Raw genomic sequence first — 18,140 nt, 5'->3', positions numbered from 1 at the left:
ATTAATACTCATTTTGATGTCATATCAAATTAGATATCAATATGAACTTTGATGCTCACCACATCCCATTCTGAAGTAAACATAAATCATCTATATTAATACCACTTTCAATATTTAACAACAACCTAAGTATCAACATCAATCAGAAACTGAATTGAAGCTGTATCTCATATTTTATCCGAAACAGAAACACTTGATAAATCATTTATTGTATGATTATCAAAACAATTTAGAAACAAGACATCTTTTAATAAACTTTATTGCAGATGATAAAATTTCTTTGATTATTTAGTAAAATCCGTATTGGTGTAGTTATTAATCTCTTCTTTATTCCACCTCCCTTATTCCTTTCCTTCCTTACTTCTTTTTGCTCTATCTTAAATCTTTAGTTCTGGAAAACATTCTTGTCACTTATCCATACAGATAACTTTTTATTTCTCTTGTCCATTATAAAGGGCATATTCATCCAAGTAAAGCCTCATTCACTTACAACAATTTCTGAATTCTACTGGTGTCCTTACTTTCTCTAAATTCCTCATTGCTTAGATTTCGGATTTGAAAGTCACATCAAAATTTGACTTAATCCAATTGGAATTGATCTCCATCTAACTGACCATTAATTGGCAAAATTAGCCAATTAACTCACTTAATTGATCAATTACACCAAGTGATGACTAGCTAAATGAAATCAAAGACCAATTATATATAGTCGGATTGGATGTAACAACCTTTTTCAAGAACCAAGATCACAATTATTTGGAGTATCAACAAGAATATCATTAACACATGAAAGTATACTTTCTATCTTCCATAGTAGGGTATTCTCCGAAAATTTGGGCAGCAATTCCTTTATATTATTGACTACCATTCGGACTCAAGCCGACACCAACAATCAATCACACAACCAACAATTAACCCAGAAGTAGACCAATCAAATTCCGCCTTCTAAACTCACCATTTCACCACCATACATAATACTAATCGATATAACTCATATCTTTAGTTCAACTTAAGATTATAGCGAATAGTTCTTATTATACCATACCTTTTTTTTCATATCTTCTGATTATAACAGAATATCACTAATGAGTACCATTACAACTTATTCTAGAATTCTTCTAGTTCATGTTTCAATTCAAGCTTTCTAAGTATCAGTTTACCCATCCTTGAAAACATACACATATTCTTATTAGTTAACTTGTTCAACTTCTGATAACCAACATGTGGTCTTAACCAACACTATTATAATCTTGCAAAAGAATTCATTTGGTTTTAAAACGTCACATCTTAAAAATTGTTGCAGTCAAACCACCATACCTTTATCTCTCCTTATGTTTTTCCATACTGAACCTTCTCTTCTGACCCAATTATGAGCATCAAATTTACCATAACTCACTTACTTGAGTGGGAAAGCCTAACCATTCCTTGATGAACATACTAAAAGTTTATTTGTAACTAGCATTTCTTCAATCTTGAATCTTCATGACAAATATGTCCCACATGATTGAGGTATGCGTCATCTTTATAACGTATTAATCGATTATCTGGTTATTATTAAGAATTTTTTCATTCACTTACGTTGTCCAGTCAATCATTTGCCTTAACCGTTATACGCAGCTTTACTTTCTTATTCCTCTAGTGAATTTACCTCATACGGTTCGCTAACTACTCCAATTCATGCCAAAATCTCATACTTGTAGCGTATCATGTATACAAATTTCCGACTCTGATTTGATGTCCTCGTAATAATCCCGTTATCAGCATAATGGTTCTTCTCTGGACGTAAATGTCCACCATTTGTTGGCTTGCAATTATCCACCCTTATTACATAACTCCGGTTGTGTATATGTTGTGTACTTGATGATTTCATGAACAAAACACCTTGGTAGATTTTACTTAGTAAAATTTTGTAGCACTCGACGGATAAGATTTATAGTCCCGAAGGATGACTCATTATAGTCCCGGTGGATGATGACTTATTATCCATCGAGTGAGTAGCTTGTGTAACAATAAGTCTGTAGCACATTTCTGCATAAACATTGTTTAGAATATGTAGCAGTATTTGAGTCAAGATTAACTTTAACTAGATATGCAGAATAGGTTGATTAATTGTACATAGATGATGTCTTGTAATTCTGCATAAGTGAAATAAAGTCAAGTGCCTGATTGCTACCCGACGGATAAACAACAATGCACTCGATGGATGATTAACAACCCGATGAATGATCATTAACTCGATGGATGATCATGAACCCGACGGATAAAGAATTCAAACATCTGTTGACATTGACAACACAGTCACATGCGTCGAGTGGATGCAAATGGAATGTGGTAGCCTATTCAACTGGGTTTTTGAGAACAAAGAAACATTGCCATTTCCATGCTATGAAGAAGATATTCAAAGATGCTGGAATAGAGTAATGAAGTAGCATTGTAATAGACTAGATAGTTTTTGTTTTATTATCTTGTCTTATTACTTTGTAATCTTGGTGAAATATAAACCAAGAAGCAGCAAATAGAAAGTAGTTATCTGAGATAAAAACTAGAGAAACATTTGTAAGCAGAATTCTTAGCATTTCTCTGTATTCTCAGCAGTTCAATATTTTTAAGCAGCTGTGGGCGTTTTGCACACAGAGTTCTCTCGATATAATATATATCTCTGGTGGAATCATTCAAATCCACCAGAAAGTTTTTAAAGACTCTTGTTTTTAATTACTTATGTTTTGATTTATTCAGTAATTATTCCGTATTATGCTAATCAATTCACACTTATATATATATATATATTCGAGTCAGAACATTTTCAATCAAGAAAAAGATTCAAGGATTCCATTCAACCCCCTTCTGTAATTCTTGTTATATTGTTAAGGGACTAACAATTGGTATCAGAGCAAGCTCTTAACTTACAAAGAGTTTAAAGATAAAAAAAATACAGCAAGATGAACAAGAAGGATGTTGGAGTCAAGATCCCTTTTCTGGATAAAGATAATTACCATCATTGGAAGGTAAAAATGCATCTTCATTTGATTTCTCAAGTTGAGGCCTATGATGACTGCATATAAAGACGCCCTCATGTTCCAATGAGAGCTGCAACAGGAAACGAGCCATCAGTCCCCAAGCCAAGGCATGAATGGTCTGATCCTGACATTGAACAAGTCAGGAAGGATAAAAAGGCCATGAACATCCTGTTTAATGGAGTAGATGGAGATATGTTTGACAACATTATCAACTGCAAAACTGCCAAGGATGTTTGGGATACAATACAGATCATCTGTGATGGCACTGAGCAAGTTAGACAAAACAAGATGCAACTCCTGATTCAGCAATATGAGCATTTTCATAATGAAGAAAGTGAGTCTCTCACTGACATTTTTAGTAGGTTTCAAAAACTACTGAATGCTCTAAAGTTGCATGGAAGGATCTATCAGACAAAAGACTCCAATCTGAAATTCCTTAGATCTCTTCCAAAGGAATGGAAACCAATGACAGTCTCATTAAGAAACTCACAAGATTATAAGGAGTTTACTTTGGAGAGACTGTATGGCATCTTGAAAACTTATGAGCTTGAAATAGAGCAAGATGAGAGGATGGAGAGAGGAAAGAAGAAAGGAGGATCCATTGCACTAATTGCTGAGTTGGAGAAAGAGAAGGAGATGAAGATGGAAGCTGTTGAATCAACTTCAAGGGTCTGTGAGAACAAGGGCAAGGGGCTTGCAGTAGAAAGTGAAGATTCTTTAAGCCAAGATGACATGGAGGACATTGATGAACACCTAGCATTTCTTTCCAGGAGATTTTCCAAGCTCAAGTTTAAGAAGAACTTTGGAGCAGCCAAGCCAAATAGAAACATGGTGGATAAATCAAAATTCAAATGTTTCAAATATGGCTTGGCAGGGCATTTTGCCAGTGAATGTAGGAAGTCAGATTCCAGTAAGAAAAAGTTTGAGCATGTGGATTATAAGCAAAAATACTTTGAACTGCTCAAACAAAAGGAAAGGGCTTTCATAACACAAGAAAATGACTGGGCAGCAGATGGTCTGGATGAAGATGAAGATGTCAGCTATGTCAATCTAGCCCTAATGGCCAAGTATGATGAAACAGAAATAAGTTCTTCAAGTAATCAGGTAATTACTACGAACCTTGCACATTTATCTAAAGCTGAGTGTAATGATGCCAGAAATGACATGTCTAGAGAGTTATATCATTTGCGTGTTACACTTAAGTCTCTTACTAAAGAAAATGCTAAAATCAAAGAAAACAATTTATTTTTGAGTGAGAGAAATAATGTGCTTGAGTCTCAGTTCATTGATTTTGAAAAGTTAAGAATTGAGTGTAAAATTGCCAAGGAAGAATTAACCGAGTCCTTGAAGAAAGACATTTTTTTAAAGAAGCAGCTCGAGCGTGAACAGGAGGTGATTAAAGCATGGAAAACATCCAGGGATGTCCATGCTCAAATCACCAAAGTTCAAGAAATTGAGTCTTTCTGTGATGCAGCTTGGAGAAAGAACAAAGAGAAACTAGAACCAAATTTGGTAGATGGAGTTCTAACAGATGTAGACTCGACCGATGATGAGGATCATCCGTCGGATAACAAAAAGGGTTATTTGTCGAATGATGAAAATCCTCATACGTCGGCTGTGAGCAAGCCTATCAGTAAAGACAAACTTGTTAAGTTGAATGAGAAGTATGGGTCTATTTCCAAGAACTTTGTTTCAGGAGAATCGAGTCAAGTTAAGAAAGGGAAAAAGGCTAATGTTGGTCATATGACTATCAAACAATTAAGTGACAGACTTGAAACGATTGAGGTAAAAACAGAGACTAAAAAGAAAAACAATAGAAATGGTAAAGTAGGGATTAACAAACACAATAACTACACACCTGATAAATATGCTCCTAGAAAAATCAGTGTCAAGTGTGGTAGTGTAAATCATTTGTCTGTTAATTGCAAATCTGCCATGCCTACTTCCATGTCTGTACCACCTCAATTTCCTAACATGAATGCCATGCCTCCCATGCCTATGAATGCTATGTCTACATAGAATATGAATGCACAATTTTCTAACATGCCATTTGCACCTAATCCTTATTATGCTGCATTTAGTATGCCACAAATACCATTTAACATGCCTTACTGGAATAACATGTTTACTAACAGCATGCCATTCCATGTTGATTATAATATGCATGATAATTCTGTTGCAATGAATGGTTTCAAAGGCCCAACTCAAATAACCAAGGATGAATCTGATATCCCTAAGTCAAATGAGATAAAACCTAAGAAACATAAAAAGAAAGCTAACAAGGCAGGACCCAAGGAAACTTGGGTACTAAAATTAACTTGATTTAATTTTGATGTGTGCAGGGAAACAAAAAGAATCTTTGGTACTTGGATAGTGGTTGTTCAAGACACATGAATGGTGATTCTACCCTGCTCATAGAGTTCAAGGAGAGAGCTGGCCCATGTATTACTTTTGGAGATGACAGCAAGGGTTATACTGTGGGATATTGCTTGATTTCAAAGGACAATGTCATCATTGAGGAGGTTGCCTTAGTGGATGGTCTCAAACACAATTTGTTGAGTATCAGCCAGCTTTGTGATAGAGGCAACTCAGTAACCTTCAATTCAGAAGCCTGTGTTGTGACTAATAAAAGAAGCAACAAAGTGGTTCTCGATGGTGTGACAAAAGGAAATGTGTACCTAGCTGATTTCAACTCATCTAATGCAAAATCTGTTACCTGTCTTCTCAGTAAAGCAAGTCAGGATGAAATTTGGCTATGGCACAAGAAGCTATCCCATTTAAACTTCAAGACCATGAATGAGCTAGTAAAGAAAGAACTGGTTAGAGGCATTCCTCTAGTGGAGTTTTCTAAGGATGAACTGTGTGATACCTGCCAAAAAGGGAAGCAGATTAAAGCATCATTCAGGAAGAAACTTGATTCAACAATTGAAGAACCTTTGCAGTTGCTACACATGGATTTGTTTGGACCAGTCAATGTTTTGTCCATTTCAAGGAAAAGATTTTGCCTAGTAATTGTAGATGATTTCTCAAAGTTCTCTTGGACATATTTCCTAAATTCTAAAGATGAGGCTAGTGAAATCATCATCAATCACATAAGGCAAGTCAATAATCATCCTGATTTCAAGGTTAGAAGAATTAGGAGTGACAATGGAACTGAGTTCAAGAATTCTGTCATGAGAGCATTTTGTGAGGAAAATGGGATTCTGCATGAGTTTTCAGTAGCAAGGACTCCACAACAGAATCGAGTAGTGGAAAGGAAGAACATATCACTTATTGAAGCTGCAAGGACAATGCTTGAAGTATCTAAACTGCCAACCTATTTCTGGGCTGAAGCTGTAAATACTGCATGCTACACTCAGAATATTTCTCTGGTTAATCAAGCAAGATGCATGACTCCCTATCAATTGTTCAAGAACAAGAAGCCAACTCTAAATTTTCTTCATGTCTTTGGCTGCAAGTGCTATATTCTGAGAAATCAAACTGATCAAAATGGGAAGTTTGATGCTAAAGCAGATAAGGGAATTTTTGTTGGATATGCTATTGGTAAAGCATATAGAGTCTACTATCTAAGAACCAACATTGTTGTGGAATCAATACATGTTGTGTTTGATGATAAAAAGATTGAAGGACTGCAAGATGGAGATTACCATGAGAGCCTCAAATTCGACAATATGGAGATGGTTAGTGATGATAGTGATGATGAAAGTGATCAAGAAACTGTATCTAAGGATAATGCAGAAAAATCCACTACCAATGAAGCACAAAACTCAACATCTGTCGAGTTACATAATGCTTCATCCGTCGGGAGGCAATCTGCGTTATCCGTCGGGAGACAACCAGCCTCATCCGTCAGTACTCAAAACTCACCATCCGTCGGGTCATCAAGAGAAGCTGGAAATCAAAATAGATCACCTGTAGAAAGTTCCCCTTTCTCAAATCAAAAATTCACAAACTCAGGGCGAGTTTCTAACAATCAAAACTCAATCACACATCAAGACTGTTAGTGTATACTGAAAATATTTATTTGAAGTATGTACATTTATTTCTGGCCAGTTTATTTGAGAATCATTTGAATGTTTACATGTTGTCTAATATTATATATTGTGAACAATCTAGTATCAAATGGGATACAGAATATTAGATTGTTAAATACGGTTATATAATATAATAAGGTTCACAGCACATGTGGTGTTGGACAATCCACTGGTATGGCTGTAGTATTATTTAGATTAGTTTATATTGACTAATAAATAATGCTAGTATACTTTGTGTATATTGAAAAGGATCAAATTTAGAATTGTTCCCTTAATACTGATTAAAAAGGAGAACTAAGATTCTATGTTATTATTAATGCTTAGGTTCTTAATCCGGAAATAGTAATTGACACGTGTATATTATTTACATGCTTTGATTTATATATGAAATAATTCTTTTGAATTATATCATTATATTTTGCGTGATGGAATTATATACATGGTGGATATTATTTATTGAAGGAATCCATGTCCTGATAATATTCGGGTTAATGATGTCCCCTTGAAAGCTAAAAAAGATTTAATTATGTGAAACCCTGCAGGTGGAATTTATTTTGGCATAATTAAATAAAGGTTGAGTGGATGATCAAGGATAAAAGATATTAATTAAATAAATTATCAGTAATTTATTTAATTAATGGACATATGATATTTTAAACATGGGGAATTTAATAAGCAAATAATATTGGAACCGAATTAATTAAATTACGGTATTAGGAAAGGTAGTGCAAATATTAATTCTTTAGTGGATTGAATTAATATTTAATTACATTGGGCTAGGCTCAAGATGTAATTAGAAGGCCCAACCTAATTATCCATGGTCCCTATTGTAGCCTATATATATTCTTATTCTCTTCTTACTTGGAATTGTGTGAAAACATATTGTAAGCACCAAGGAGCAAGAAGAGAGGATAACTTGAGAAGACGGAGGCCACACTTTGCTCAAGGGAATTTGGGAATACAATAGAAGAGCATGGAATCAACCATTAACAAGGTAATCTTCTTTTCGTAATCTTTATCGTAAAACGTAGTAACACCCTAAGTCCGTGGTTCCCAACAATTGGTATCAAGAGCCTGGTAATGGGTTCTTCGTTTTATGATATAATGTCCATGTCGTAATTATATATGTGTGTATATAGTGTTTTGCTTGTATTGGTTTTGATGCAGGTTGTTAATCCACTATTATGGCCATGTATATTTTAATTATGTGTTTGGATCCCACGTGGTTTAATCGTGGTTAATTTTTGTTTTAGTTTCCACGTGGTTTAATCGTGGTTGTAATTTACACGAGGGTTGATCGTGTTAGAATAGATTTTACAAAATTAGTTTTGTATTAGATCTATTTTTTTTGTAATTGTTCCGGTTATGTGTGATCGGAAATCAATTCCGGTAGTTTTTTGTTCCGCTGTGCGATTACAAGGGGCTGCTGGGGCCGCTGTGGCAGCTGGGACTGCTCGGGCTGCTGGGGCTGCTGGGGCTGCTGGGGCTGCTGGGGGCGTCGAGGCGCGCTTGGGGCAGATTTTTTTTTAGAGCTGGATTTTTTTTCAAGGGCCATAATAGTGGAAAATTTATTTTAATTTTTTCCATTAAATTTTAATTATTGCTTTAATTTATTGATTATGTGTGTCGTTAATTATGTGTGTAATTCTTTTAAAATTGCATGTTTAACTTAATTAGGACGACATGGACATAAATTTTATTTATTGCTTTAATTAAATGTTATATATTGCTAAAATTATGTGTGTATTTTGAATGCATGATTAGACATAATTATAACAACATAGGGCCCCATTTATTTTAAAATTCCTCAATTTTAATTAAAAAAAAATTCTAAGTGGGAGAGGGAATTAATATGAAATTAAATCCCATGGTCTCCATTATTGGTTGTAGGTAATTTAACATAAAGACGAATATAAATTATATATACGTCACCCATCGTTGCATGTACTTTATGGTGTCTAGAATGTTATAGAAATTACTAGAACAAACTTCTTAAATTAATAAATTTTGAAAGGAATAAATACGGATTTTCTTTATTTCTGATTTGGGGCGATTTTGTCAAAAACGGGTTCATCGAACTTATAAGGCTGTGGGTTTTAAGCGAGACCGATGTGACTCCTCCACTACCTGGAAATCAAACCATTGATGAATATTGAATTGAAGTATTCTTTTCAAGGCATAATTACGAATATTGGAAGGTATACACGCCACCCATCGTGGCGTACCAAGTTCTATAGATTTCGAATAATTTAAGATTTGATGATGGTATACACTTAGCTATGAAAAATAATAAAGTCCACCCCAACGTGGCATATTGTTTAGTAATAGGACCGAAGTAACATTTAAAAAAAATTAGGTGGTATACATGACACACATCGTGGCGTACCAGAAGCTTATGGTGTTTATATGTTAGTGCATTAAATTTTAATAATTGTTAGAGGAATCAATAGATCTTAATAATTAATGCACCCTTATTTATGTGATGTTTTTATGCATGATTCTCAGGATAAAATGGGCTTTAATCCACTATTCACCATAGTTAAGGATAACAAACTTACCGGACCTAACTATATTGAATGGAAACGAAATTTGGACATTGTGTTGACTGCTGAGGAGTACAAGTTTTGCACTTATGAACCCAAGCCTGAACAGCCTGCTGCTGATGCTCCTGAAGATGAGAAAGAGTATTATAAACGGTGGATTAAGGCTGATGAGATGTCGTGATGTTACATTCTGGCAGCAATGTCGGGTGTTTTGTAGCATCAGCATCAGTCTATGGCCACTGCTTCAGATATGCTCTTTAATCTCAAGGAACTTTTTGGAGATCAGAATAGGGCTGCTAGGCAAGTAGCCATGAAGGCTTTAATGAACACTCAGATGGCTGAAGGCACACCTGTAAGGGATCATGTTCTCAAGATGATGTCGCATCTGAATGAGATAGAGATCCTTGGTGCTGAACTTGACGGGGAAACCCAGATTGACATTATCCTTATGAGCTTGTCCAAGAGTTTTGAGCAGTTCCGCTTGAATTACAACATGAACAAGAGGCAGTATAGTCTCGCGAAATTGCTGACAGAACTTCAGGCAGCTGAAGGATTATTTCGGCAGAGTGTTCAAGTGAATGTGGCTGAGAAAGGTTCTTCCTCTAAGCCGAAAGGTATTAAGAAGAAGAAAAAGGCTCAGACACAGAAAGCTGTGAAGGCAGTGGGAGTTCAGGGTGGTGTGAAAAAGCCTAAGGGAAAGTGCTTCAGATGTAAACAGTCAGGTCACTGGAAACAGGATTGTCCTCTTCCTAAGAAGATAAACAATACTGGTATGTCTCTTTCTCTAGTTACAGAAACATTTATAGCGGCTATATCTATTAAGAAGAAGAAAAAGGCTCAGACACAGAAAGCTGTGAAGGCAGTGGGAGTTCAGGGTGGTGTGAAAAAGCCTAAGGGAAAGTGCTTCAGATGTAAACAGTCAGGTCACTGGAAACAGGATTGTCCTCTTCCTAAGAAGATAAACAATACTGGTATGTCTCTTTCTCTAGTTACAGAAACATTTATAGCGGCTATATCTACGAGCACTTGGTGTGTAGATACAGGAGCCACTGATTATGTTTGTAATTCTATGCAGGGGTTCCAACTATCCAGAATGCTTAGAGATGGTGATATATACGTGTTCATGGGAGATGCTACGAAAGTAGCAGTAGTTGCAGTAGGAGTTATTCATTTATCTTTTGGTTTTGATAGGATTTTGGGTTTGAACAATTGTCTTTATGTACCTTCTTTTAGAAGGAATTTAATTTCGGTTTCTAAACTTGCTTTGGATGGTTATAATGTTTGTTTGGATCGTAATGTTTCTATTATGATGAATAAATGAATTATATGTTCTGGTGCATTGCAAGACAATTTGTATATAATTAATCATAGTCAACCTGCACTGCAACTGCAATTTAGGGAATTGAACAACACATCTTCTAACTCTACTAAAAGAAAGGAACCTTCTAGTTTGAACCAAACATATCTTTGGAACTTGAGATTAGGTCATATTAACTTGAGGAGGATTCAAAGACTGGTAGTAGACGGGCCTTTAAGCTCATTGGCAGTGGAGCCATTTCCAGTTTGTGAATCCTGCTTGGAAGGTAAAATGACTAATAGGCCTTTCAAGGCAAAAGGGAATAGAGCCAAACAACTGTTAGAATTGGTTCACTCTGATTTATGTGGGCCCATGAATATCCAAGCAAGAGGTGGTTATGAATATTTCGTCACTTTCATTGATGATTATTCTAGATATGGGTACGTTTATTTGTTGTACCGTAAGTCTGAGTGCTTTGATAAGTTCAAAGAGTACAAAGCTAAAACGGAGAAGCGACTTAATAAAAGTATCAAGTCACTACGATCAGATCGTGGTGGAGAATACTTGCTTGGAGAATTTAGGGAATATTTATCAGAAAATGGGATAGAATCCCAGTTAACTACACCAGGCACACCCCAGCAGAATGGTGTAGCAGAGAGAAGGAACCGGACTCTTTTAGAGAGTGTTAGATCGATGATGAGTTATTCGGATTTACCCAAGTCATTTTGGGGACATGCCTTAGAGACATCAGCTTATCTTCTGAACTTAGTACCTTCTAAGTCGGTTCCTAAAACCCCCTTAGAATTGTGGACCGGGGATAAACCGAGTCTAAGACATATTCGAATATGGGGTTGTCCAGCACATGTGCTGAACAAGAACGCGACTAAGTTAGAATCTCGTACAGAAGTAAGGTTGTTTGTAGGCTACCCCATGGGAACGAAAGGATATTTATTTTATAGTTCGAAGAATCGGGATGTCATTGTTAGCACCAATGCAAGATTCTTGGAGGAGGACTATATAATGAATCACAAACCCATGAGTAGTCATTTTAGAGGAACTAGTGGGAGGGACAAATAATACCCATGAAGCTGTAGTACAAGTAGAACAACCACAACATAATGTACAACCTGTCACTAATACCGCACTGGTGCCTCATCGTAGTGGGAGGGTTGTTCAACAGCCTGATAGATTCATGTTTTTGGGTGAGTCTTCAGACTTGGTCTCTGGTGAACATGATGATGATCCCCGTACATACGAAGAGGCAGCACAAGACAAAGATGCAGATCTTTGGCAAAAGGCGATGGAATCTGAGATAGAATCAATGTATTCTAATCAGGTCTGGGAGCTCGTGGAACCACCCAAAGGTATAAAACCTGTTGGATGTAAGTGGATCTACAAGGAAAAGAGGGGATTAGATAAAAAGGTGAAAGCCTGGAAAGCAAGACTTGTTGCGAAAGGGTATACTCAGAAAGAAGGTATCGATTATGAGGAAACCTTTTCACCGGTAGTCATGCTTAAGTCAATCCGTATTCTTTTATCTATAGCAGCTCATCTCGATTATGAGATTTGGCAAATGGATGTCAAGACAGCTTTTCTTAATGGAAGTCTTGAAGAAACCATCTATATGCAGCAACCAAAAGGATTTTCTTAATGGTATGTAAGCTTAAGAGGTCTATTTATGGACTTAAACAAGCTTCTAGAGACTGGAATATTCGTTTTGATCAGGCAGTCCAGTCATATGGATTTGATCAAAGTCCAAGCGAATCATGCGTGTATAAGAGAAGTGAAGGTAATGGAGTGGTTTTTCTAGTACTATATGTAGATGATATTTTACTCATTGGAAACAATGTTGAGATGTTGTCATCAGTAAAGGCATGGTTGTTCAAACAATTTGACATGAAGGACTTAGGTGAAGCGGCATACATCCTTGGGATCAAAGTTATAAGGGATCGCAAGAAAATGATGTTGGCTTTATCTCAAGAGCCCTACATTGATGAAGTATTAGCTCGTTTTAACATGCAGAACTCCAAGAAAGGTTTTTTACCTTTTAAGCATGGAGTTGCTCTATCTAAGAAGCAGTGTCCTTCGACACCTAAGGATATAGAGAGCATGAAAGCAGTTCCTTATGCTTCAGCATGTGGAAGCTTAATGTATGCTATGTTATGTACGAGGCCTGACATCTGCTTTGCTGTAGGCATGGTTAGTAGATATCAGTCGAACCCAGGTCAGGAATATTGGAGTGCAGTAAAAACTATACTCAAGTACCTGAGAAGGACTAAGGAGTATATGTTAATTTACAAGGCCTCAGATCTATTTCATTTGGGATATACTGATTCAGATTTCCAATCAGATAGGGATAAGAGGAAATCAACCTCGGGATATATTTTTACTTTGGGAGGTGGAGCCGTTATATGGAGGAGTGTAAAGCAGAAATGCATTGCAGACTCCACCATGGAGGCCGAGTACGTGGCGGCCTCTGAGGCTACCAAGGAGGCTGTATGGTTCAGGAACTTCCTTTTGGACTTAGATGTGGTACCTAATTTGCCTAGGAGCTTGACGGTGTATTGTGATAACACTGGTGCTGTGGCAAATTCAAAGGAACCGCGAGACCACAAAGCAGCTAAACATATTGAACGTAAGTATCATCTCATACGAGGAATCATAAAGCGAGGGGATATAGTTGTGGCTCACATATCATCAGAAGACAACCGAGCAGATCCTTTCACAAATAGCTTGCCAACCAAGGTTTTTGACAAGCATGTGGAAGCGATAGGAGTCAGATGGATGGACACATAGATTTTTATGTAATAGTGGATTAAATAAATACTGATGTACACATAAAATATTTTGAGTATAAGTAGGAGATTGTTAGTGTATACTGAAAATATTTATTTGAAGTATGTACATTTATTTCTGGCCAGTTTATTTGAGAATCATTTGAATGTTTACATGTTGTCTAATATTATATATTGTGAACAATCTAGTATCAAATGGGATACAGAATATTAGATTGTTAAATACGGTTATATAATATAATAAGGTTCACAGCACAGGTGGTGTTGGACAATCCACTGGTATGGCTGTAGTATTATTTAGATTAGTTTATATTGACTAATAAATAATGCTATTATACTTTGTGTATATTGAACAAGATCAAATTTAAAATTGTTCCCTTAATACTGATTAAGAAGGAGAACTAAGATTCTATGTTATTATTAATGCTTAGGTTCTTAATCCGGAAATAGTAATTGACACGTGTATATTATTTACATGCTTTGATTTATATATGAAATAATTCTTTTGAATTATATCATTATATTTTGGGTGATTGAATTATATACATGGTGGATATTATTTATTGAAGGAATCCATGTCCTGATAATATTCAGGTTAATGATATCCCCTTGAAAGCTCAAAAAGATTTAATTATGTGAAACCCCGTAGGTGGAATTTATTCTGGCATAATTAAATAAAGGTTGAGTGGATGATCAAGGATAAAAGATATTAATTAAATAAATTATCAGTAATTTATTTAATTAATGGACATATGATATTTTAAACATGGGGAATTTAATAAGCAAATAATATTGGAACCGAATTAATTAAATTACGGTATTAGGAAAGGTAGTGCAAATATTAATTCTTTAGTGGATTGAATTAATATTTAATTACATTGAACTAGGCTCAAGATATAATTAGAAGGCCCAACCTAATTATCCATGGTCCCTATTGTAGCCTATATATATTCTTATTCTCTTCTTGCTTGGAATTGTGTGAAAACATATTGTAGCCACCAAGGAGCAAGGAGAGAGGATAACTTGAGAAGACGGAGGCCACACTTCACTCAAAGGAATTTGGGAATACAATAGAAGAGCGTGGAATCAACTATTAACAAGGTAATCCTCTTTTCATAATCTTTATCGTAAAATGTAGTAACGCCCTAAGTCCGTGGTTCCCAACAAAGACAATAATGAGGCCTCTTCATCTAGAGCTAATCTACCTCAATAAAGAAAATGGACAAAAGATCACCCCTTTGAGCTTATTATTGGTAATGTTTCTTCTAGAGTTCGAACAAGGAGAGCAACTCAAGAAGAATGTCTATACAGTAGCTTTCTTTCCAAGGAAGAGCCAAAGAAGGTAGAAGAAGCTTTGTTGGATCCTGATTGGATTTTAGCTATGCAGGAGGAGCTAAACAAATTTAAAAGGAATAATGTATGGAAGCTGATGCCCAAGCCTAAAGGAAATAATCCAATAGACACCAAATGGGTATTCAGAAACAAGATGGATGAAAATGGCATAGTAGTCAGGAATAAAGCTAGATTGGTTGCTAAGGGCTATCATCAACAAGAAGGAATAGATTTTGATGAAACATTTGCTCCTGTTGCAAGACTTGAAGCCATAAGAATCTTCTTAGCCTATGCAGCCCATGCCAATTTCAGGGTCTATCAAATGGATGTCAAAAGTGCCTTTCTAAATGGAGATTTGGAGGAGGAAGTCTATGTCAGTTAACCTCCTGGTTTTGAAGATCCAAATTTTCCAGATTATGTCTATTATCTTCTGAAAGCACTTTATGGACTGAAGCAAGCACCTAGAGCCTGGTATGACATTTTATCAAAGTTCCTTTTGGAAAATCACTTCACAAGAGGTACTGTAGATAAAACTTTGTTTTTCAGAAATGTTAATGGTTCTAGTATACTTGTTCAAATTTATGTAGATGATATTATTTTTGGCTCTACAGATGAGAAACTTTGCAAAAAGTTTGCCAAACTGATGCAAAGTAAGTATGAAACGAGTATGATGGGAGAACTGACTTACTTTCTTGGTTTACAAGTTAAGCAAGTTAGTGATGGAATATTTATTAGTCAAACTAAATACATTTTCGATCTTTTAAAGAAGTTTGATCTAGTGGATTGCACATCTGCAAAAACTCCCATGGCCACTACAACTAAGCTTGAATTAAACACTACTGAAAAGTCTGTGGATTTTTCAAGTTATAGAGGCATGGTTGGCTCACTTCTGTACTTAACAGCTAGTAGGTCATATATAATGTTTGCTACATGTTTATGTGCTAGATTTCAGGCTGATCCTAGAGAATCTCACTTAATAGCTATTAAGAGAATTTTCAGATATCTCAAGGGAACACCAAAACTTGGCATTTGGTACCCTAGAGATTCTGGTTTTGATCTAACTAGTTATTCAGATGCAGATTATGCAGGTTGTAGAATTGATAGAAAAAGTACAACATGAACCTGCCAATTTCTAGGAAACAAGCTTGTGTCCTGGTTCAGTAAAAAGCAAAATTCAGTTTCTACTTCTACAGCTGAAGCTGAATATATTGCTGCTGGTAGTTACTGTGCACAGATATTATGGATGAAAAATCAATTGCTAGACTATGGTTTGCAAGTTGAGAGGATTTCTATTTTCTGTGATAACACAAGTGCAATTTCCATCACTGAAAATCCAGTACAACATTCAAGGACAAAGCACATAGATATCAAGTACCACTTCATAAGGGAACATGTAATGAATGGTACTGTGGAGCTACATTTTGTTCCAAGTGAGAAGCAGCTTGCAGATATCTTTACCAAGCCACTGGATGAATCCTCCTTTTCAAGGTTGGTAAGTGAATTAGGTATGCTTAATTACTCTTAAATCTATATGAGTTAATTTGCAAGTTGAAATGTAGCCAGAAATTTAATTGATTTTTCAGTCTTGGATGAAATTTTGGCTAAGTCAAAATTTACATCTCGACGGATGATCTTTATCCATCGAGTTTGATCATCCGTCGGTATACTATTTGCTAATAAAAATCAATTATTTTTCTGGAATATTTTATGTCTCGACGGATAACAGTTTATCCTCATCCGTCGAATTATCTTAATCTCAGCCATTAATTCCCTGTACATTATCCATCGAGTATACTTACAGTTTGTAAGAATAACACGACGAATAATGGGTGGAATTTTTACAGTTTATTTTTTAAACGACTATTTTAGGAAATTTCTATTGGTTACTTTATTTTACTTTATTATTTTTATCAGTTATTTTTGAGATAGTATAAAAGCTTATTTCATTTCAATCGCTTTTCTTTTATCATTCTCAATTAAACTGCTCTAATTTCATTCTCTCTCAAAGCACTTACTCTCTTTCTCTTCAAGCTCTTATTCTCTAACAATGGCACATGTTGTAAAGATTATGTCTCAAACTGGAGTCATTTATGAGAAGAACAATTTCACTGCACTAGTGAACAAGGGTATTCAGCATCCTGGTGATTATCACAAGATGATGGACTTTTTGAAGAATTGTAAGCTCAATTATGCCATGCTGGAATCACCCACAATCTTCTGTGAAGTTGTTGAAGAGATGTGGACCACTGCTACCTACAACTCTACAGATAAGACCATCACACTAACCATTAAAGGTAAAGATTTCTGTATCAATAGTGATGTGATAAAAGCATGTTTCAAAATTCTTGATGACAATGTGACCTCACCACACACTGAAACTGATATAATCAATATGCTTAATTTCATGAACAATGCACTTCCTACTTCTAAACCGAGTGACATTAGGAGAATGGGTCTTAAAAAAAGAATGGAGTTTCATGTGTGATGTAGTTACAAAGGTTTTCTCAGGAAAGATCAGTAATTTTGATTCAGTGAATATTTCCATGCTTAACATGCTCAACATTCTAGTTACAAATAAGTATTTTAATTTTAGTGACCTTGTTTTGTTTGAGTTAGGTTTTAAACTGGGAGAGTTAAATAAAAGAGGTAAGAATGTGTATTATGCTAGATTCCTTATGATGTTAGCTAACCACCTTTGTGAAAAGATTGTGCTTGAGAACCCTAATAACAAATTAGATTGTTGGGTTCAAGAGAGAAGGTTCATTGCAGATTTGAACAGGGCCAATCATCACAAGGATGTGCCATTTTTCTATTTTCCTGTAATGCAAGCACCTCAGGTAAGTGAGGTAAGTTCATATATCCCTACCACTATTCCAACCTCAACAATTTCTTTGAGTTCTAGTGTGGCTATGGCAACTGTGTCAATGACCAAACAGTTGCCTACCCAAGCTACCAAACCTACAATTATTTCAAAATCCAAATCAAAGAAAGCCCACTCTAGTATCTCTCAAAAGATGCTAGTTGCAAAATCCACTAAAGCCAAAGAGGGGAGTGTGAAGGAGGGTAAGTTAGGTGAGGGAAGGGGTGAACATAAAAGAAATCCCAAGAATAAGGTTGGAGAG

This window comes from Apium graveolens, chromosome 5 (assembly GCF_009905375.1).
Source record: "Apium graveolens cultivar Ventura chromosome 5, ASM990537v1, whole genome shotgun sequence".
Lineage (NCBI taxonomy): Eukaryota > Viridiplantae > Streptophyta > Magnoliopsida > Apiales > Apiaceae > Apium > Apium graveolens.
This window is presented reverse-complemented; position numbering follows the sequence as displayed.